Source organism: Aphis gossypii, chromosome 2, assembly GCF_020184175.1.
Source record: "Aphis gossypii isolate Hap1 chromosome 2, ASM2018417v2, whole genome shotgun sequence".
NCBI classification, from domain to species: domain Eukaryota; kingdom Metazoa; phylum Arthropoda; class Insecta; order Hemiptera; family Aphididae; genus Aphis; species Aphis gossypii.
This window is the reverse complement of record NC_065531.1, coordinates 87,688,466-87,711,312: the sequence shown is the minus strand read 5'-3', so window position 1 is coordinate 87,711,312 and position 22,847 is coordinate 87,688,466. Positions and strand designations below refer to the sequence as shown.

Genomic DNA, 22,847 nt, shown 5'->3' with positions numbered 1-22,847 from the left:
GCGTTGATTACATATTAAACGCAAATCGTATTTATTGACATTTACGTTATTACCTATATTACATAATTGACATTAACTAGTTATATTTCTACGTCAAATAACCTTTGCCTTTCATTATACAATAAATAAAAACTTAGGAAAAGTACTTAAAATTAACTATATTTGACAAACTGGCCAAATTTCATTAAAAACTGAACATAAACACCAACCCTCTAGAAAAAAATCCTAATCTTAGCTTGTTTATACCATATAATATAAATATATAACTGATATTTCATTTTGAATCAATACCAAATTACTGTAAATTTATATTTATAGATTTACGTTTTAAATAATATGCAATATAGCGCTAATGATTGTCTAATTTATTTTTAACATTTCACTTTGTATGGTAAAATATAATAACATAAGTAAGAGTTTTAAGTCTCCACAAATTATATATTTTGAATTACAACACAAATTTTAAATCACAAACTAAGTACGGTTTGTAACCTGAAACTGTACTCATTACTGAAGACTGAAGCATTTTTATTGTTTCAAAAAGCTATAAAAAATAATAAAAAATAATTTAAAAACATAAATATTATGTAAATATGACACGATTTATAATATAAAATCAGATTTAGAATGATTATTTAATTATTTATTGCATATTATATAGTTCGTTAGCTTGATTCGTGATTGTACTCCAGCTTTAAAACAATTATATTCTCTCGCACGGGTCTAAGGCGAATTTCCTTGATTAAGATTATCTATGAAATAGCACTTATAATACTCTGATGATGTTGATGACGGACAAATGCAAATGGAATTATAGAATAATATAACATAGTGGCTCAATATTATAGTGATATTATATTATATTCTCTGATTCAAACGCGCGTTCGATATTCAATGTGGTTCGTGGAATAACCGTGTTCGCGTCCTACGTCATATATGTCTGCGTGATGGGTATAATAATATAGACTTGGATATAAATACGACCATTGGACGATGGAATGTTACAGTGAGCTTCTGTGTGTATTATTAGTAATGGGATCATAGACAAGTATTATATTATTATTATATGAGTATTATGGATGTACACTGTACAGATTGGAAGGTTGATGGTACGACGTACACATTTAATGAACCAGGTTTCAATTTTGTCTGTAGCACGTGGCTTATTTTACTCGCTTTCATCTAGTATCCAAACATTAACATTACATTATTATTATACTGTGATTGAAAATTTCCATCACCGCAATTAATATTATTAATGTTTTTATTTTTAATACGTATATTATAATATTATTTATGAACAGCGAATAGCCACTGTTTTCATGAGTAAATGTAGTTTCAAATCCTCTCTTGACAAACCTAATACTATTGTATTTAAAATCCTTGAAATACGGTGGATTTATGTTCATATGATAGGGAGTACAGTTTTTAAACCACTATGTATTATACATTCAATATTTTAGTATTAGCATATCAAAACAACAAATCTGCAATTAATTTTTCATTATTATAAATTTCACGCCTAATTTAACCAATCGCCAAGTGGGTAATTGTTTATCATCTTATGACAATATTGAAAAAAGCCAGATATTTACAGAAAATGAAAGTTTTAACAACGTGAATTTAATATAGAAAATTACATGGTTTTTATGATTACTTTTTTTTTTTATTTTAGTTTTTTGTTATAATTATACTTTGTATCATAGAAATAATATAATACTATCATATCATCATTATGTGAATGGACCTGATGTGTACTGCATATAAATGAGTACTTAAAGACAACCATTTTAACATTTAAAAAATAAAATAAAATAAATAATTACTATATTGTTACAAGGTTATAGTAAATTACTCATCAATGTTTATTTACAAATAATTACATGCATTGCATGTTTTATCATTATTTTTTGTTTTATTATAATACATGCCACAACATAAATAATTAAATAACATAATTTATAAGCAACATTAAAAGTTTATACATTTTAATTACTAAATTTTAAAGAAGATTTAAAACAAATGTTTTTACACATATACGTTACATTGAAAACTTGTTTTAATTATAAATTTATTTATATTTTAATTTTTAAAATAATTAAAATATTTATCACAATAATAACAATACATTTTTAAAAATTGGGTATTGGATGTTAATTTAAATATAGTATATCCCTTAACGGGCATCTCCAAATAATTGTCATTTTTTTTTGAGAACAGGAAAAAGTTCACTGTTTATCCATAGAAAAACCTCTAAATAAGAAACACTTTTATGGCTGGATTTTGTAATTTTTATCATAATTATTGCAATGTATATTTTTTCATTTTTATTGCTTATCTTACCCGTTCTAGAAAATAATGGTATAATATGGTAACTAATTTTGTTTAAAATAATAACACATATAAGAATATTTATATACACATACAAATAATACAAATATGTATATATGTGCATCTTTTGTTTTATATGATTTTATATCGTTATATTTTTAGCTATAATTTTAAGATATAATACAATAATCAGTTAAAAACTGGTTTTGCGTTAAAATTCCCCCTTTTCTATCACTTTTTTTTTGTTTTATTATTTCGACAAGCTATGCTATACACAGACACAAAAAAAACGCATACATTATTGTAAAATCAATACATTCATCATATTATATAAAATTCAATATATTATAACCATGATAATATGAAAATAGGTATGTAATACATATCTGTTTTACGTCAATTTGAATAAATGTTTAATAAACGCATTTGGCATGATTAATTTAATCTAGTTCAACCAATCATCAATTAGAAACATAATACACTTTTTATGAAATTCATAGGTACACAAAATTATAATCAAAAACGTAAAATTTAGGAATTTAAAATAATGATAAATACTTATTAAATTCAAAATGTGTACTTATGATGTAAACGCAAAATTAAATTGAATCGTTTTTCCTTCATAACAAATCAAAAATAGGAAATTTAATTCAGCAATTTAATTCTTTTAAGTCATTAATTTAAATTAAAATAGAAAAGTTTAAAATTAAAATTATTTTTATTTTTACTTTTACTTGTAACAGTACTTAGTAAAATGATAACAAAAATAAAACATTACTCAATATTACTCATTATTCAATGTTTATAGGATTGGTTTTAATATTTAAAACCAAGTTCCTCATAAATGTTTTAATGTTTTTCATTATTTATTTATTTATTTATTTATTTTTTTTTTTTGATGACAAACATTATATTTTAAGAATATTTCGGTGTATAAAATTCGATTTTGTACACTTTTATGAATTCAAAACATTTAAAGTTTAATGAACGAGGTAGATTATATTACAAAAATTTTTAACCACTTATTCATTAATCTAAATTATAAATATTTATAAGCTAATAAACAAATTTTCCAATTTTATATGTATATAGATTGAAATACTACTAACGATATTCTTCTTTGGAATATAAAATCGAGAATACATGATAACATTCAAAAAAGAAAGACAGTTAAAAATTAGTAAATTATATTATAATGTTTTCAAAATTTGTTTTTTTAACGGCTTAAAAATATATAAAAGATATATTTTAAAAAACAATAGTGTTTTCTAAATTGACACGTGCCTTACGTTAGGACGTTAGGTATATCACCCCGTACATTTTATTAAAATATACTTAGTAATAAAGGTTGATCAATTTAAATCGGAGTACATTTTTTTTTTGTAGTAATAATTTATCATAGAACTCAAATTGAATACATAAATGACAGTGACTTACTCAATTTAAAGTACATTTAAAACCTATATATCAGTATAGTAATCTATACTCAACAATTTTTTTTTTATTAAATAGCGATTTGTACTAAGGTATAAGGTATATATTTTAAATCTATTTGGTTTGTAGAAGGGATAGAATTAACTGGACATAATTTAAAAAAAAATAATAGATAATAATTAACTGATTCATAACTATTTACAATTGAAAGAAAAAAATCGTTAAGTTAGAAGTAATTTTAAAATAAAGTTACCCGTTATTGAAGTTAATATTAACTTTTTTAACTCATTAGTTAATTAATTTAATTTTTATTATTTACTCTTCAAAAAGACAATAGATTCTATTGAAAATATTCGTTGTTAGTATGTTAATGTTTATTGAATTTGTAATTTAGTCTGCAATGCACACAACTAAAATAAATGAAAAAAAATATTGAGAATATGAAAAAGTCATAAGCATCATAATAATTGTATCCTTAATAATATAAATATAATAGATAGTGTATAAAAACTCATATAAAGGGTTTGGCTTTCCAATAAATCTACATAGGGCCAAAATTAGAACAAGTTTCTAGTTTGATGGAACTAGAACAACCACTCTACCGTTTTACCATTTCATAGATTTTATATAAAAATATTTTGCTTTTTACCTGGACCGAATACTGAATCGTGATTTATAGCCACAACGTTTGTGTGAGACATTTTTTCTGGGGTCTGCTAAAAATGTTGACTTATTCACCAAGTATAGGATCAAACATATCCACGTGTTTTAATGACACCTGTATGTACGTTTATTATTACTATTATTTATAAGTAAGTATATAATATGTCAATCAGAGAAGAAATTATTTATGCATGATATATATGTATTGTGTTAAAGAGAAAACACTTTATCTAAACAAGACACACAGACGCATAATAGTATAATGTATAGGTATCAATAAGGTTAAACGAAAATGTCGCTCTATATAAGTGTGTATCGAAGAAATTATTTGGAACGATTCCATTTTTTTTTTTTTTTTTGAACAACTTATCATTTTTTGAAATTTATTTAACTCGTTTTACACGATTTTGGAACGGTTTTATGGACTCTTCGATCGATACACGACTTTTGCCTGTACAAAATATAGTTCTGCGGTCTTTTAAATACGACACAATTCACAACAATAGTACTTTAATTTCATTTTCGAGTGTGTTTCACTGAACTGTGAGTGAACGTGTAAGATATCGTCTAAAATGTATGCGTTGATGGGCACGTTACTTCAGCGTAATGTTTAGACTACGTCAAAAGCCGTAACCATGATTACAATTTTTATGGTAAGTGTTTTATTACATATTTTTTTAAAATGAGTCCTTTGCTCTAAAAAGATACTAAAAAAAGTAAAAATAAAAATATTTCATTGCTTTATAAAACAACACGTGTATTTAATGATCGTAGTGATGTATACATATATTAAAGAAAAATATATATGCATTTATTATACTTTACTTAAATTATTACAATAATTTATGAAAAATATTGTAAAAAAACACCGTCAGTAAAAAAAGAAAAAAAAACGTTATCTATAAAATCAAGTAGGTACCTGCGATATATTAACATTTTAGTTCAAATATGACAAACTCAAACGATAATGATGTAATGGTTATTGTAATTCTGAACTATTTATAAAAGTTCGGGTAGCACTTAAAATACAATGAAGTTATATCTAAAAGAAAATAATTTTGATGCCGCGTACAAAGTATTTTAAAGACATTGTACAATTTACTTTATTTCACTAAAGTATCAATACTAAATTTTGATATTTAGATTTGTGTCACAAGAAACGGGCATATCGGAAACGGTATTCACTTCAGGACGTATAAAAACTAGATATTTTAAAGTCTGCATGTCATCTAAAAGTAATTTTCAGGTGAATTAGCTGCACCTAACCTAACTCGATGCAACAAATATAAATATAATGATATAATAAACTATAATTTTATAGTATGAATAATATATTTTATTATTATTTGAAGTAATGTAAGTATACAATATACATTTGTATTTTTTATTTATATTTTAAACATAAGAAAAAAGCACAATGAATGCTATTTCCTCCCAAAAAAAATTATATAATTTTAACAACACGTATTCCATGTATACATTTTATAAAATGTACTAATGTATAAAGCGGAAAAAAATACATTTGCTTTTTTAATATTGACTTACTTCATAATAACTGCGACGAGGAAAGCTTTTCAATGAAATTGAAATTATGTTTAAAGTTTTTTCTACAGTTAATCGTCAACGTGTACGTTTATAATAATATTTAAAAACCAACCTTTGATCTTTGAAATCATGTTTAAATTTGTGTACTTATTTTGATGTGCAATTATTTTGAATTTAATGATATTTACTGTTATTTAATTTAGAAGTTGACGAAAATATATTAATGATAATGGTTGAAGTAACTTTTACGTTTATTTTTAGATAATTCTTTATTACACTTCTATTTTTTGATTAAATCATTATTATGCTTAGTTAGTGGAAAATATTGTGAATCCACGAGGAAAAAATAATTCGTTATTGATTTATTAATCAATTTTACATTATATAAAGAAAAAATGTGAAACCCAATTATAACAAAATTCGAAAATGGTTGACGATCGAATCATTTGGTGGGTTAGTTAAATTGGAATTAATGAAATACAATTTGTAAAAAAATAATTTGATACTAAATAAACAGTAAATTGTCTAATAAACACAATTGAAAATGAATGTGTAACTAATTTAATTTAAATGAATATACAATTCACGAAAACATCGTATAATCAGAATTTAATAAAAAAGTTATTTTAAACCGATCGTTTTTGTTTTTACTATATGTATCGTTTTAAAAGATTCACTCCAAATCTATAACGAGCTAGCATGTTTAAATTAAGTTTTCTTAGGTTTTTTTAGGTATAAAGAAAAAAATGACATCTTTAGGGTATTTCATGTTACAAAATAAATTCTTCTTTCTCAACCTTTAGAAACTTCAAAAGAAAATATTTCCTTTTGATTGAAAAATAGCTAAATATATATTCTTAGTTTGTAAGAAGCGTAAAATTTTGTCAAAATATGCCAACCATATATAAATTCAAAAATATAGTAAGCATATTAAAACAAAAGATAATTATTATATATAAATATTTTTTTTTTTGAGAAGTTCCCTCTTCAAATATTTTACTTAGCTTAAAAGAAATATAACATAATATTACGAACAATTCATAACTATTAAGTAACATGCAACATAATATATCTAATTTTAACAAAATATTATGAGTTAGTAACTAATATATTATTATGTTTCTAAAATAAGACCTAGGTTTCAATTAAAATATATTTATTACATTATATAAACAAATAATTATACATAGGAATGTTTCAAATCATCCTAAATGCTATTGATGCACAGACTAAATTTTATAATTATTTGTTATTATTATTTATTTTTTTTTTCGTATTAATTACTTCTTCTTCTTCGTCTTTCCATACCTTTAAACTATTTGGGATCGGCTATCTTTGTCTTAAACCTCCACTTTTTTCGATTTTCCGCATTCTCTATGTACGCATACTTATATATGTGTACATTTAAGTACCTACATAAAACTAAAATTAAACTGGCTCAAAAAGTAGTATTAAATTTAAAAAATACTATTTGTGACTTATTTTATCTGCAAACCAGTATTTTGTTCACTATTTTTCCTATTCCAATATGCTTGTTGTAAATTGCATTTGTTTGTAATAAATATAATACAAATATATATATGTATTTCTCAATTTGTACTTCGCTTTTAAATATATTTAACTATTCCAAGTAAAATTATTTAAATAGAAGTCTGTTTTAAAAACTTGGTATAATAAAAATTTTATATAAAATATATCTATCATTCACTTCTAAGAATTATTCAACACAAATTATAAATGAAGTTTAAATGATAACAGAATTTTCAAAATTAAAGTCAATGAAAAAGTTAGAATGCAATTTGCTTTTACTTTTGTCATTATTAATTTAACTATAGTAGGCATTTATATATTATTAATATATTATTATTTTTATTATTGTACGAGTATTATATTATGGCCTCATTAAAATATTAGGGCAAATATTATATTTCATAAACCTGGGTTGTATAAGTCGGAATAAGGTTTAGGTGAATTGAAAGTCTTATAAATAATAAATAATATATTCTTATATAAATTTAATTAATTCATTAATACTTGTTGTTTATAATAAATTAATAAATAAGTAACTTGATAAAATATATCGTATTTCAAATGGACATATTATTAGTATCTTTCATTTTATATAATAAATTATTTTTGTAAAGTTTACTATACTGTAAATATTAAATTATGATTCTTTTAAAGATTTCGTAACCGGAAGTAAAATAAAGCTAATATAATTCGTGAAGTAGCTGCATATTTCTGAATGACCGGAAACAACTGTAATTTGTAATTATAATTTCTTTCTTTCTGGGATAATAATGATATTTTCTATGATAAAAAGCTGATTTTACATATAAGAGTACTATAAACTAGTTGTATTCTAAAAGTAATTTTATTTTTTATGTCTTATATGTATAATAATAACATATTTAATGAGATAATTTAAATATATTTCATAGCTTGAGTTGTAATAATTGTGATAAAATTAAGCATTTATTATCGGGAATATCTGTTTGGAGATAGATATAAAAATAACAAAAAAAAAGTCTACTGTACATTAGGGGGTGGGGTGGAGCTCGGACTAGGGTAGGTTAAATTTGAATACAATGATAGGTATCATTGTATACGAAAAACGATTCTGAACGGAGATGATTTGTCAGTCTAGAATATTTAACGTTAGATATAAAGACAAACAATTTTATGAATTTTGAACTACAAAATAATTTGCAAATATTCATGATTTTGACGAATTTTCGTCAAAATTTGAACTTCAATGCTAATAAAAAAAAATTGTGCCTATATATTCTTATAATTTTTTAATCACTTTAAGAATAGCACATAAAGAACTTTGTATACAATTTTCAAGTATTTTGATTGGGCCAAAAAAATTTTATCGACACTTCAAAAAATTTTTTTCAGAAAAATTGAAAATTTCAGTTGTCTATAAATAGCTCAAAAAAAACTCAAAATATTTTGAAAATTAAATCATGTAAAAAAAATTCCAATCAAAATAACTGGTAAAATGTTCAAGTATCTACGACTTATACTTTTTGAATAATAACAAATATTTAAAATCGTTTGAGGATAAATCGTTATCGTTACGCGATTTCGTAAAAATTTAAAATTCAAACGCACTTAAAATTATTCTTATAATGATGCTTCAAGTGTTCTCTATAGCTACTTGAAGAAAAACCTAATAGGTAAAACTTAGTGTTGTATATTTAATCCTTAGTTATAAACACAAAACATTTTATAATTTTTCAACTTCAAAATTACTTGCAAATTTTCGTGTTTTCGACAGATTTCGTAAAAATTTGAACTATAAACGCTTATAAAAAAATTGTGACTTAAGTTTTTTTGGTCATCCAAAATTTTTTTACCGACACTTCAAAAAAAAAAATTCGCATAAAAAACGAAAATTTCAGTGGTCTATAAATAACTCAAAAAAAGTCAAACATTTTTGAAAATTTAACTCTATAGATAACACTAACATAAACATTTAGTGAAAATTTCAAGTATTTACAGTGATTAGTTTTTGAATTACAACCATATAAAAAAATCGATTCGGTCGAAAACTAGTTTTGCGTAAAAATTCCCATTTTTCCATCATTTTTTTTTTTTTTTGTTTTTCTCGATTTTTTTGAAAACTGTTGGAAAATGTTTACTTTTTACTTACACCAAGGATATTCACTTTTCTATCAGAAACCACCCCTGAAGTTAAGTTAAAATTTGATATTGAAGCATTATTTCGACTAGTTAAGCTGTACACAGACACAAAAAAAAAAAACAAAAAAAAAAAACATACGTCATTGTAAAATCAATACATTCATCACTCCGTTCAGAATCTAAAATTTAATACACATTATTCGTTAAAATATACAAACATTTAAAAGTAATAATATTTAATTTGATTTAATTTAAATGATGTTTTAGCTTATACTTAAATAGATACACATCTAACTTTGTAATTGTGTTTACTCTATACAACTTAGATAATAAAACTATAAATAATTATTTGTTTTATAAACCAAATTCTATGCAAAAATCATGATCATAACATACTTATTTTTAACTTTTATATTTTTATTTTTCAAAATAAAAAAACCGTATTCTTTCAAAGAAGATTGATATATGGATCAACATACACCAAGTATATTCATATTATATAAATATCAAACATATAACAAACTTGCTATATATTATTTTTGCACAATGACCTTTTTTCGGTACTAATTTTGCATAACTATAAAGGGCAGTATATTTTAAAACCCAAACTCATGAAAATTACGCTCAAACTCTGCTACGTATTGTGCTTTTTCATTTAAAAAATAACTGCATACCGATCAGATGAGTGGTCCTCGAAATCATTGATATCTAAAATTTATACGCGTGTTTTTAAGATATATCCTTATCAACAATTACTATTCACGATTGTAGCACCACCTATCGGGTCCAATTGTGCACTGAAACCGGCAAACTATTCAGAGATCTATTTATACACATAAGAAATTTCATCATTATCGGTTCACTGTCTAGTCCTCTAGACTCAAGTCTTTCAAGAGAAGTTCAGGTTACACTCGTACAGTAGAATAAATTATTATAATTATAAAGATATACCTACTTAAAATTCTAAAATTAAAATTTATAAAAGTTAAAAGGTAATACTTAAATATTTAGCATTGTGTTGGCGTGTTGCAGTCACTTATCAATACGTGGAATAAAAATTGTGATGTTTATAAACGTTATTATTATTTATGTAATTTTAATCTGTTTTTAAATATTTATTAATGTCAAATTTAATACGCAGAATATACAACATCAATTAAATAACATAAATATTATATATCTTAATTATATTACATATACGTATCAGATTAAAATCTGTGATGTGTTATTCATTTTTAATTTAGCAAAATTAATTTAATAAACATGTTTAAGTAATTTAAACTAATATTATATTATTTTTTTTTCTATTTTTTTACTTTAAAATAAATGTTATTATACCATGATAGCATTATTCCCGAGACACTGGTTTATATAAAAAAAAAAACATAAATAATAATGTTTTTACAAAGAACAATATAGGAACAAAATATAATATAACATAACTGATTTTCCTAGATCATTAACATATCAAATATATATATTATAATATATTTATGTTATTATATACATTTAAACTTTGAAGTTAAGTGATATAGTAAAGATGTTCATATATTATATATTATAATACTATGTATCATATTTTATTATTTTATATATTTATATACATAGAGAACATAGGTAGTAATGGTAAAGAATATTTTCCTGATCATGATATTTTTTATTCAAGAATTAATGTTGTCGTAAATTGAGGTAGTCCACAGCAGTCACATATATAAAGTACCTACAAGTATTACAGCTTACTGACGTTAATTCCTATCATACGCCACTTCAGTATATAAACATTAAGGCTCATTTGACTCTTCTAACATATACAATTACGGAAGAGGTCGAACGGGAGACCAAACCAACTTTATGCGTTCATACTAACCAGTAACAAAATCGACGACATACCTTGGTAACGCTCTGCAACTAATCAGATTCGTGACAACGATCTCCAATCATAACAAGTGGTAAATTAAAATTAATAATAGTTCTTCTATTAAATAAAATCTAATATTTATTTAACACTTTATTTTTCATACGGTATCTGTGGTTTATTTTTCTTTTTATATAGTACAAATTTTTAGTAGACAATGACAAACAATGACTTAAGTAGTTGCAGTCTATGTCAAATGTATGCATTTTGAAAATTATCTATTTTTTAATAATAAATATTATGATACAAATCATTTAAGTCCATTATATAGTTAAGAGCGACATAAAATGAAAAAAGTTTTATGAATCAAAGAAATAAAAATAAAAATTGTGTAAAATGATAAATACAAGTTAAAAACCATAATGGTTTATTCAGAGTGTGCTTAGCGAGTGTTACTTGTTTTTGTTGTTTTAACATACTCGCGTGTATGTATATATATATTAACTTCAAGTAGAACTCTATTTCTATATCCTTTTTTCTCTGTATATTATCTAGTGGTCGAGTGGATTTTCTCGAAATCTAATCTTTTATAATAGTATAGTATATTTATTTTTTTACTTATAGTATTGCGTTCCAATCAGATTAAATGAAACCAGCTTAGAGGGTAGAGGCATACGTTAGGTTTTTATTCATGTCAAGTACATAATATTGTAAAATAATAACCCATTAAACGGCTCCCACGAGACGGGGTGTCAGGCAATGTGGACTCCACTCCTCAGTTAACACGAAGGCGGAAGAAACAAACATTGAAAAAAAAAACATTCTGGTCAGAACGAAAAGGGCACATAGGTCATTAGGTTTTTAGTGGGTATATTATAGGTATCGTATATTATTACTATTATGGCCTTTGCACGCGATTCGTTCGTAGGAATATTATCTTTCACACGCGCAAATCCGCTAGTTGGAGCGGTGATAAAGAGTGTGTGCTTGTGTGTGTGTGTGTGTGTGTGTGTGTGGTGTGTGTGTGTGTGTGTGTGTGTGTGTGTGTGTGTGTGTGTGTGTGTGTGTGTGTGTGAGAGAGAGAGAAAAATAGAAACCTTATCGGTGGCAATACCAAATGAGAAACGTGTTTTGGTAAAACGTAATAATGTAACAAACCGTGCCAGTGCGGTGCGAGTCACACTGACAAAGACAGAGATAAGATAAAGAGACAAAGAGAGAGAGAGAGAGAAAAAGAGTGAAAATTATTTATTTTCCATTTGTGTCGTGCACTTGTGTTAGAAACTATACTACGATAAGCATAGCAGCTTATATATATATAAATATAAATATAATATAATAGAGGTGTATACATTTGCCTAGTGGTTAAACACGTGGCAGATACCAACGAGTGGATAAACCTTAATAATAATATACAATATAATATTATAACGGTTGCTATGTTTCGTTCTTAGAATATATTGTATCGTCGCGAAATGTTTTTTCAAAAAGTCTTTACGAGCCATGTTTAATGTTGAAATAACGATAAACCAAGTAAAAATGTTACAACGACATCAAAAAGAAACACATTATGCGCGCAATCGACTAATAAGGAGCATTAAATGAAAATTTGAATACTGACTGTAGGTAAATATGTATATATGTATCAACTATAAATATAATTTTCTTTGACTATTTTCTCATACTATATTCCTAGTTTCGATTTTCATATTTTCTAGATTCATTAAAGTTCCAAAAATCCTTCACTCTACTTCTAATAATATCATGTTTATAATATTTTTATGTTGGATAAATATTTTTTTAAAAACAATTAATTGGTTAATCTATTTTGTTAGTGTAGCTAAATTGCCTATCCCAGGATGCCGTGTGTTAATAATTTTTATATTATAATGCATCCGTGTAAAAATAAAATCGCTCGTCAAGGTTACGCTCTAAGTACCTAAATATATAAACCACTCAATTTTTCATAAAATTTAGATTTTTTTATCAGATAAATAAAATTTAAACACCGAGTTAGTATTGTTTTAGCATTTTCATTGCAGTCGTTGATCGAGTAGTAAAACAGAAAGGTTATTTCGCAAGCTATTTATCGGATCTCACTGTTCGATGTATTTCATTGCTAAATTATCATTAAGTAATGTGCGTATCGAGTGTTTGAGCAGAAATTTCCTGTCAACATCCGCCAGATTTATTGTTATTGTTTGTCTAGTAAAAGCTACGTTATATTATTAGGCTCGAACATCTTACATAGTAAAATATACTACTGACTCTTCAATTATATACAATACTATAGTAACGAGCTTAAAAATAATTTGTTCATTGTGAAATTCTGATTTAATTAAATATATTAATAAATAAATAGATTATATTATTTTTCACAAATACGGGTATTAGTAAGTAACCAATAATAATGCTAACAGTAAATAAAAACTAAAATATTTATAACGTAATAAACAAAAGGCAATGTATAAAAACAATTTTGTAAACTGATATAAAATTGATGAAAATTAAAAGAAAAATGTACTACACTTACCTACTCTATGAAATAAAATCATAATCATTTTCATGAAGACAACATTTAAGACTATTCATATTAATTAACCGACATAAATAGTAAGCAAAATTAATAAGTTATAGGTGAGATTAGGTAGTAAATGATAGTAAATGTTTACCAGTATTAATGAAAAATGATGAGTTGTACCTTGTACAGTACTAGACTGCATTTTTTAAATATTTATGATTGATATTAGAAGATTTTAAAGCGATAAATAATTGTTAAATAATAATCTGAATGTATTTTAATTTTTGTTATAATTGATTATAAAATGAGTGTAAAGTACATGTAGGTAATTGATTTTTTTTTTTTAAATCAACAAACATTTCTATTCATTTTAATTTTTTAAGAATAAATTATATAATATAATATACTTATACTTAAGTTCACAATATTATATTAGTTATATAGATGCTTAACGGAAGTCCTCTATAAAACACCTACCTATTCAGAAATAATGTATTTTTAAATATAACACCTGAAAGTATAAAAAAGAGAAAACTTTTTTTTCAACAAGGTAATAATTTTAATGGTTTCGTTCAATATGAAAATTACCTGCTTACGTGCTGAATTCGGATGTCGCGTGACTGTCTTTAGAAAAAAAGTTACTAAAATTTTTCATTAAATTTAACCCATCGATAAAACACGCAGTAATATTATTTAGTTTTATTTTTCACTTACACTGTACGTGTATACGAGAACATTGTGAATATGTTACTTTAAGATTGGTAAAATTATTACTATTCAACATCATTTTATGAAAAATAATAATGAAATTAAAAATTAAATATTAGGCACACGGCAGAAGAAGAATTAGCCGAGGTTTTAATTAAAGTTTTGCACAATTTTTATTAAGTGTGTCAAAAACTAATGCCTTCACTGAAGATACGAAATTAAACAAAAAATAACAATAAGATCAGCATTTTAATGCTTAATTATTTTTATATTTCAAATGAGCAATTCATTCAAAATTGACACATAAACATGAAAACTTACCTTAAAGTTAAAACAAAAAGTTTTTTTCTTTTAAAATCAATCTCAAAAAATATAAAACTATTACTTTTATACAGTAAAACAAAATGAAAAGATTTTAAACACAGCATTTCCAATTAATTGAGAATCTCAAAGTTTCAATTTTTTTGTTCATAAACTTTTAAATAAGTTCATTGAGATGTAAAAAAAATGGTAGATTATTCTCAGATAAAATGAAACTCATTAGAAAAAGAGCTCTTTTAATTATTATCCATACATACAAAGTGTACGTTTGCCGGTGAAACAGTGAAAGTTTACTAAAACATAGTATAACAGTAATAATAATAATAAATTAAATGCTCTGTATACTTTTTTGTCTATACACAGTACAATAGTTAACAATTGGATTATCTTTGATCAGTGTTAATGAAACTATATGTAAATAACTAAAAATTTGTAAGTTATAATCAGTTATAAAAATATTAATATACTATAAAAGTTGTGGATAAAAAATAATTTTTATTTATTACACTGATTAAATAAGTAATCAGTATTCGTATAATATCATATTTTAAATCACAGTAAATTTACATAAATAGTATTGCTGTAAAGAATGTTAAGTTTTAAATTTTTAATTATTTTTCTTAAAATATAATGAGTATAAACATAATATGCTCATATGATATGTATAAAGTCAATAATACGTTATACTATAATTACCTAGTCATTAGATTTTGAAAATTATTTATTGTTTTTCTTCCACATATTTTGAAGTCTGTGTTAAGGAGTTTAAAAGTCGAAAATATAGAACTTACCTATTTTGTTTATATTATGATAAATGTAATTTCATGTAAATAATGTATGCTGTGCTCCTATGAAACATTTATATACCTGATAGAAATAAAAACATATTATTTATTTTGAACGTTAACTCTATGATATTAGTTTAGATGTCAACCGTGTTTTACAGCCATCAAGATCTTTTAAAATATATAATGGTTCTAGTGTCTGGAACGGTCCGACAAGTCAATTCCATTTCACTAAACAATTTATATGCATATTTTAGACAAAACGTCTAAGATCATTATCAAAATATTAGAAACTTTATATATGATATGAAAATGTCAAGTTATCTCACTTGAACACGACATAGTAAAAAAAATATGTAAACATAATATTATTTAATTTATGTATACATTTTTTTTTTTTTATTCATCAATAAATTTGTCATGATTTTTATTTATCAAAGTATATTATTTATTATATTTTACATAGTTTTGTTTGAAATTGTTTTTTGATTTAATCTATGTTTTATGTAATTTAATAATATTAATAGAGATGTAATCAACATTATTCGAATCATAAAATAATTTTAAATAATATTAATAAAACCAACATTTTCATAGAGTTTAATTCAATCAATTAAGTTTAAATAATTGTATTTACTATAACCAATAGATCACAAACACATAAAGAAATTGATAACGTATTAATGCAAAATAAAGACATAATAATATTATATTATATTTAAGAAAAATAATATTTTTATAATTAATGAGTTATAGTTTTAATACTTTTTTCTCTTAATAGGAGGATGCACAATGTATATAATATATTTTACAATTAAAACAAACACTAAAATTATTTTTTATTTAAAATAATAATAATAATAATTGTATTACACATAGTATATAAATATTTTATTTCTTACAAACAAGCGAGTATGCAAGTTACTAAACAAAATCAGTTTGGCTTAAGTTTATTATATTCAATATAAATATGTCTTATTTATTCATAAAAAAAAAATATTTAAACATTTAAACTATTGAACCCCATGTTAATTCAAATGTTTATTAGAATTTCATAATATTTCATTTGCATTCATTTATATTAAAATTTTGGTACATCGCCTTTAAATGTTCTTTAGTCTTAATATCATATTGTTAAACACAAAATTAGTTCTTTAATGATTAATATCTCGTGATTTCATGGTTTTGGAGTATTATATTGAAAACGATAAAATATTTATACTTAAATTATATTATTTTCAAAGTCTATAAGAGATTATCATCATCGCATTTGCTTAATTTACGTGAGAAATTGTTGTACCGTAAATTTTGGATGATACTATTACGAAGTTTGTAGCGGTAAGGTTGTTTTGTTATTTAAATGTTTTGAAATTAGATTACAGTATTAAGGGTAATAGTTATTAAAGTTAACTAACGAATTCGTCAATCGGAACGAAGATGGGTACTTTAAGTTTCTACCACACCTTGACCTGGAGTTTATTACTGGAATTCTAGTGTCCAGATCCATTAACACTGCACAGCACATATTTACAACAAACTTTACGATTAAAGGTGTATTATTATTTAATGATTATACCAAATGCTCAGCGAATACCTAATTCCATTGCTGCATTAAATACTGAAGCTGTGAACAAGTATCTATAAGACTATAGTAGGTAGCTAAAAAAGCTCTGTCGTATTTTATTACGTATTCAATAAAATGTTAACGATATAACATTAAAAGGACTGAAAATTGTATTTAAATTAGAATAATCATACGTAGATATCTACAACATAAATATTTGTCTTTACTATACATCATGATAAGACGCTTATAGTGTTATGCAAAATAAAACTGAACGATTTTCATTTCAGCATACAATTTTGTGTATTATAATTTTTTTATGTTCATATATCTACAAATTCGGTAATTATTCAAAACTCTAACTATTTTCGAATACAACAATAAATTGATTTATTTTATAATACCTAATGTGTATTTTATTTTATTTATTTATTTTTAACTGTACGTACATGATAATTAATCGAAAAAATATTTAAAACCATTAAAATTACCAGTACTTTTTAAAAACTCTAAAAATAAAAAAATAAGAAAAGTTTCAATTTTTTTAAAATATCTAAAATATCTAGTTGTTGACAAAATTAATTTTGTTTTGTTTTTTTTATTTTTTTTTTTTGCAATTTAAAAACCTAACCTAACCGTAGATAATACAAATGTTCACTTAATGTTAATATGGTAATTTTCAATACATGGTGAACATTTAAAGTATTTTAATAATTTTTAAATTTTTTCGTTTTTTTTATTCGTATTATTAATGTCGATATCAAACTTTTTCCCTGGTCAAAAGTCCTTAAGATTTAACACAAAATGCCCTATAAGTTATTCATATAGATATTTAAAACATATATTTAGTATTTGAAGTTTTAATTTTAACATAATTTATCAAAATCAGAATAATTTGAAAATTGTTTTATGGTTAAAAAAAATGTATGCAAATGTCATTGCTAAGGCTTGAAAGTTAATACAAATTTTCTAATGAGTTTTTTCATACTGAAATCAACATAATATCAAAAATATATACGATCAATTTTTTTGATTAGACATTATAAGTTGATGAAATTAAATATTTAAACTACCTATAAATAACTAGGTTAATTCTTTTGTGATAATTCAAAAATATTAGTTGGGAATTTAAAACTTTTATGTGTAATGTATATTATTATGATAAAATTTAAATTTAAAATTTAATTCATTGTACATAATGACATTTTTATAATATGTAGATTAGTTTTAATATATTATCTATTTTTTTTTATCGAACGTATTCAAATTGTTTTATGGTAAAGTGATACTAACTCAAAATTTAATAACAATATTATTATAATATGAATATAATATAATGTAAATACCTAGAAACTATTGTAATAATTAAATACTAATAATAAATATCATAAATGGTTTTTTTTTCGAAAAAAAATTAAATCAAACTACTCAATAGTAGAATAAATTATTTTATTAGAAGTATAAATAAGCAATAGTATCGTAAAATATACTTAATACACTTTATAGTGATATAGGTTGATTGACCATCTCCGCTTTAAATCGTTTATCATATATAGTATACACTATACAATAATACATCATTCAATTTAGATTTAACACACCCAATACAGAAAAGTGATATCTATTTGCCCAATTTTATTAAAAAAATAAATTCAATTATCTTATAATAACATGATAGTGAACATTTAAATATTATTCTCCAATAAACATCTTTGTCAATTAATTAATGACTATACAGGATAATAAATTTGACATAAAACATTCAGTATTTTAAAAAACACCATAATGTATTAGACAATATTATATTTATATAACTTTGGAAAAAGTAGGTTTTTAGTTATTATAAGTATTTAAAGCTCAGTTAAGTGAAGTAGTAGACCAATTTTATGCAGTTAAAGTTTAATAAAAACTGCTATAATACATAAATAAAAATATGTACACCTGTGGTAAATTCTTCGGGCATGTAAGCATGTTTCTAAGGCTTGAAAATATGAACATAATTAGTGAAAATATAAAAATAATTTGATCATTAATAATATATTATGTATTTAAAAAACGTCATAAAGTATGGCAAAAATTGTATCTATTCTTGTTATACTCATTTGTATTCATCTCGATCGTAACATTTATTGACAGAGCATGCGATAACAGTGTGCGTAAGCTGTAAACCACTCGATACCGCTGTGAAATACCAGTTATTCTAAGATCCATTTCTCTAGCAACCATGGTACTAATGCCAAGGCATGATCATTGTATTGTGCTTCGTCAATTATTTATATAATTTACGTGTGCGAGTGTATAACAATTTTATTAATTTTTTTTTTTATAAATAAATACGAATTTATTTATTATTTTTTAATAGATAGAACTATAATACATTATGAACTATGGTAAATGAACGGGACCATACTTCCGAGTTAGCATTCGCTATTGGTATACCTATAGATATTATTTAATTATACCTATTTTTCCATTAAAATTTAGTTGTATGCATCGTTCTACATAAAAAATTTCAATTATACTTTGTTGAATGTAATATACTAGTGTTGCTAGGTAGTTAATATGCTGTTATAGGTACATATTTTATAATTTGACAACTAATATTGTTATCTTTTAAAATTGTTTTTATACTATAATAATAGTAAGGCATAATTATATTACTAATTCAAGTCATTGCTCATATAAATCAATTAGGTAAATACATTTTTATTTTTAATAAATAAGACAAATATATATAGATACAACTTTTTAAACTTCCTACTTTTCTAATTATTTAAAAATCGATTATTTATAATAACGTGATTTCTTGGTGAAATGGTTTTATAAATGATTATATAAAATTGAATATAAAGTGTATTTATGCATTATAAATTTTTGAGATATAAAAATATTACTTTACCTCTCCACTCTTTTTATTAACATTTTTAAATTCTTGTATATCAAATCTTAAGAATTTATTAAATATTATATTAGTCTGTTAAATAGTTTAAATATGTATAATAAATAAACCTAGTATTAAGTATTATGAATTTATATTATGTATACTTAAAATATAAAGTTGATTGAGTTTAGAATAACTCCGTTGTAACTAAATGAAGTTTCTTAAAGGAAACAATAATAAATTAAAATGCATAATAGAAATTGGCCAAAAAGTTGCGATCCTTAGGCAAAATATTTCAACATTAACGTGCTATTTTTATTTTCTTATTTTATTTTTTTTGTTTTATCAAATTTAGAAAATATGAAATTTCTTATAAAAAATTATTATTTGATCAACTACGCTAATAAAATGATAACAAAATGGTTTAATGCCATTTTTGTTATGTATATGTATACTTAAACCGTAGTACTATACAATATTCTCTTCCAATTTCATCTTTTTAGTTTGTTTTTAAGGTCCCAACAATAACTAGTCCATAAAATCATTGAAAGTTTTAAGCCTACTTCTTCTCTAAAGTGGAAAATTTGTTTTAACGATCATAGCAATAACTAATTACAAAGAACTGTAAATTGTAATATTTTTTTAAATTAAACATAAATTGTACAATATGTATAATGTCTTATAATAAATTAACGTTGTATCCATTCATCATAAATTTTCACATGATTGATATTTTAGAGTTGGATGTTTGGCTGAAAAAGGCATGAAAAATGTTACGTTTGGTCACCTTGATAACAAAACAGATCGAATAATTGTATTAATATCAATTATAAATCAAGTTGACAAGTATCTATCATGTAATAAAAATTCAATGTCCAAAACGATACCTTAATAGGACAATATATTTTAAGTTTATTTTTCATTAATTTCCATTTTTCTTCAACGTTTGAGGAAAGAAACCTAAATATTTGAAAAAAAATAAATTTATAATAACATTTACTTATGAATATTTAAGACAACTATTATAACATTGACAAAAACAAATTATGTAGGTATATTTTGAAAATTATACAGTTTAAAATTCATAAAGAGTTTTAGTTTTAAACTTTTTTTTTCGAACATGATTTATTAAGTATTTTGGTTATTAGGATTATCTTAGTGTATAACAAACAGTTAATACACACTATTACGATGTACTCAACATAATTTACTGGTTAAGAAATTGTTTTATTCTTAGACATTTTTATCATAGAGTTGTTTTAACGAGTAGGTGAATTATTATTATTACTTTTATAATACTTTTACCAATGTTATAATCGTTATATTTTAATGTTTTCAAGAAGCATATTTTTAACGTCAACTACTAATAATTTTATTCAATAATTATGAATAAAATAAAAATCTTTAAAAAAAATCTAAATACAAATTTTTATTCTTCAAGAACATAACGAGTCCTATTGAACATGTTTGTGTGGGGACCCATAATATGAGATATATTTTAAACTATACAAATAATACAATTAGAATTAAATTATACAGCATCGATACCTACTTTAAACATAATTGATAAAGTTTAATAATTATTATGACGTTTGATAAATAAATTAACATTTTCTTCTTTTAGTTTTAGTTATAGTTTTTATAGTTCACGCTAAGTTATAATCGACTTTATAGCAAAGGTTAAATTAAATAAAAGTTTCAAAGTTAAATTAAAGAATTTTTAAGATGCATTATAATAATTACTTTAATGATGAATAATCAAAATATTTCTTTACATAATAATTATATAAGCTATTTGGCTAATTTTGTTTTTCAAAATTAAACTATATTATACTCAGACATTGGTTAAAATCTGAAGTTTCAAATAGGTGTTTATTTAATAACAATAATTTCATTCTATGTTTATTTTATATTAATTTTTTTTTAATTAAATCGTCAATATAATATTTTGCTTTTTTTTTGTTGCTAATGATTTTCAAAAATAATATGGCAAAAAAATAAAAACCATTCAAATTTATAATACATCTATAATATATATAAATATCACGCATATTATTAAAGCATTACCTACACAAATAAATTTAAATTTGAATTTACATTTCTATTTTAGAATTTATTACAATAGCAAAACCTATCTAACACCTGACACTTTCATAGTAGACATCCATACTATTAATTTATAAATAAACTAATTATTTAATTTCCATTAGCTGATGGAAACATTTTCCGATAAAATAAATTTGCAAAATAATATATCTGTTTGGTCACGCTGACTTCCAAGCTTCAATAGCGAAAACTATAGTCATTTCAAAAATAATTTAATTAATATATTCAATATCAAATATTTAGGGTGCACTGAAAATACATTTATTGATCTGCGAACGAAAATTATTTGAATAGCATCGTCAAATAGTATCGTTTCCTGCATTGTTTTAAGTAAACAAATAGTATATATCATTATGTTATTAAATACGCCAACGTGTTTCATGATCATAGCGATTAGATCATATAAACATTATACTTTATATTTACGTATATAAACATTTCGAAAATAGTTATTATTTAAGCATATAGCTTGACGATTTTATCTT

General features: G+C 23.4%; 1 protein-coding gene across 1 annotated transcript in view; it reads left to right on the top strand.

Moving 5' to 3' along the window:
• LOC114119637 (tetraspanin-2A) overlaps nucleotides 1–22,847 on the top strand; it is a 161,045-nt gene that overhangs the window by 1,089 nt on the left and 137,109 nt on the right. The gene's annotated exons all lie outside the window — the stretch shown is intronic.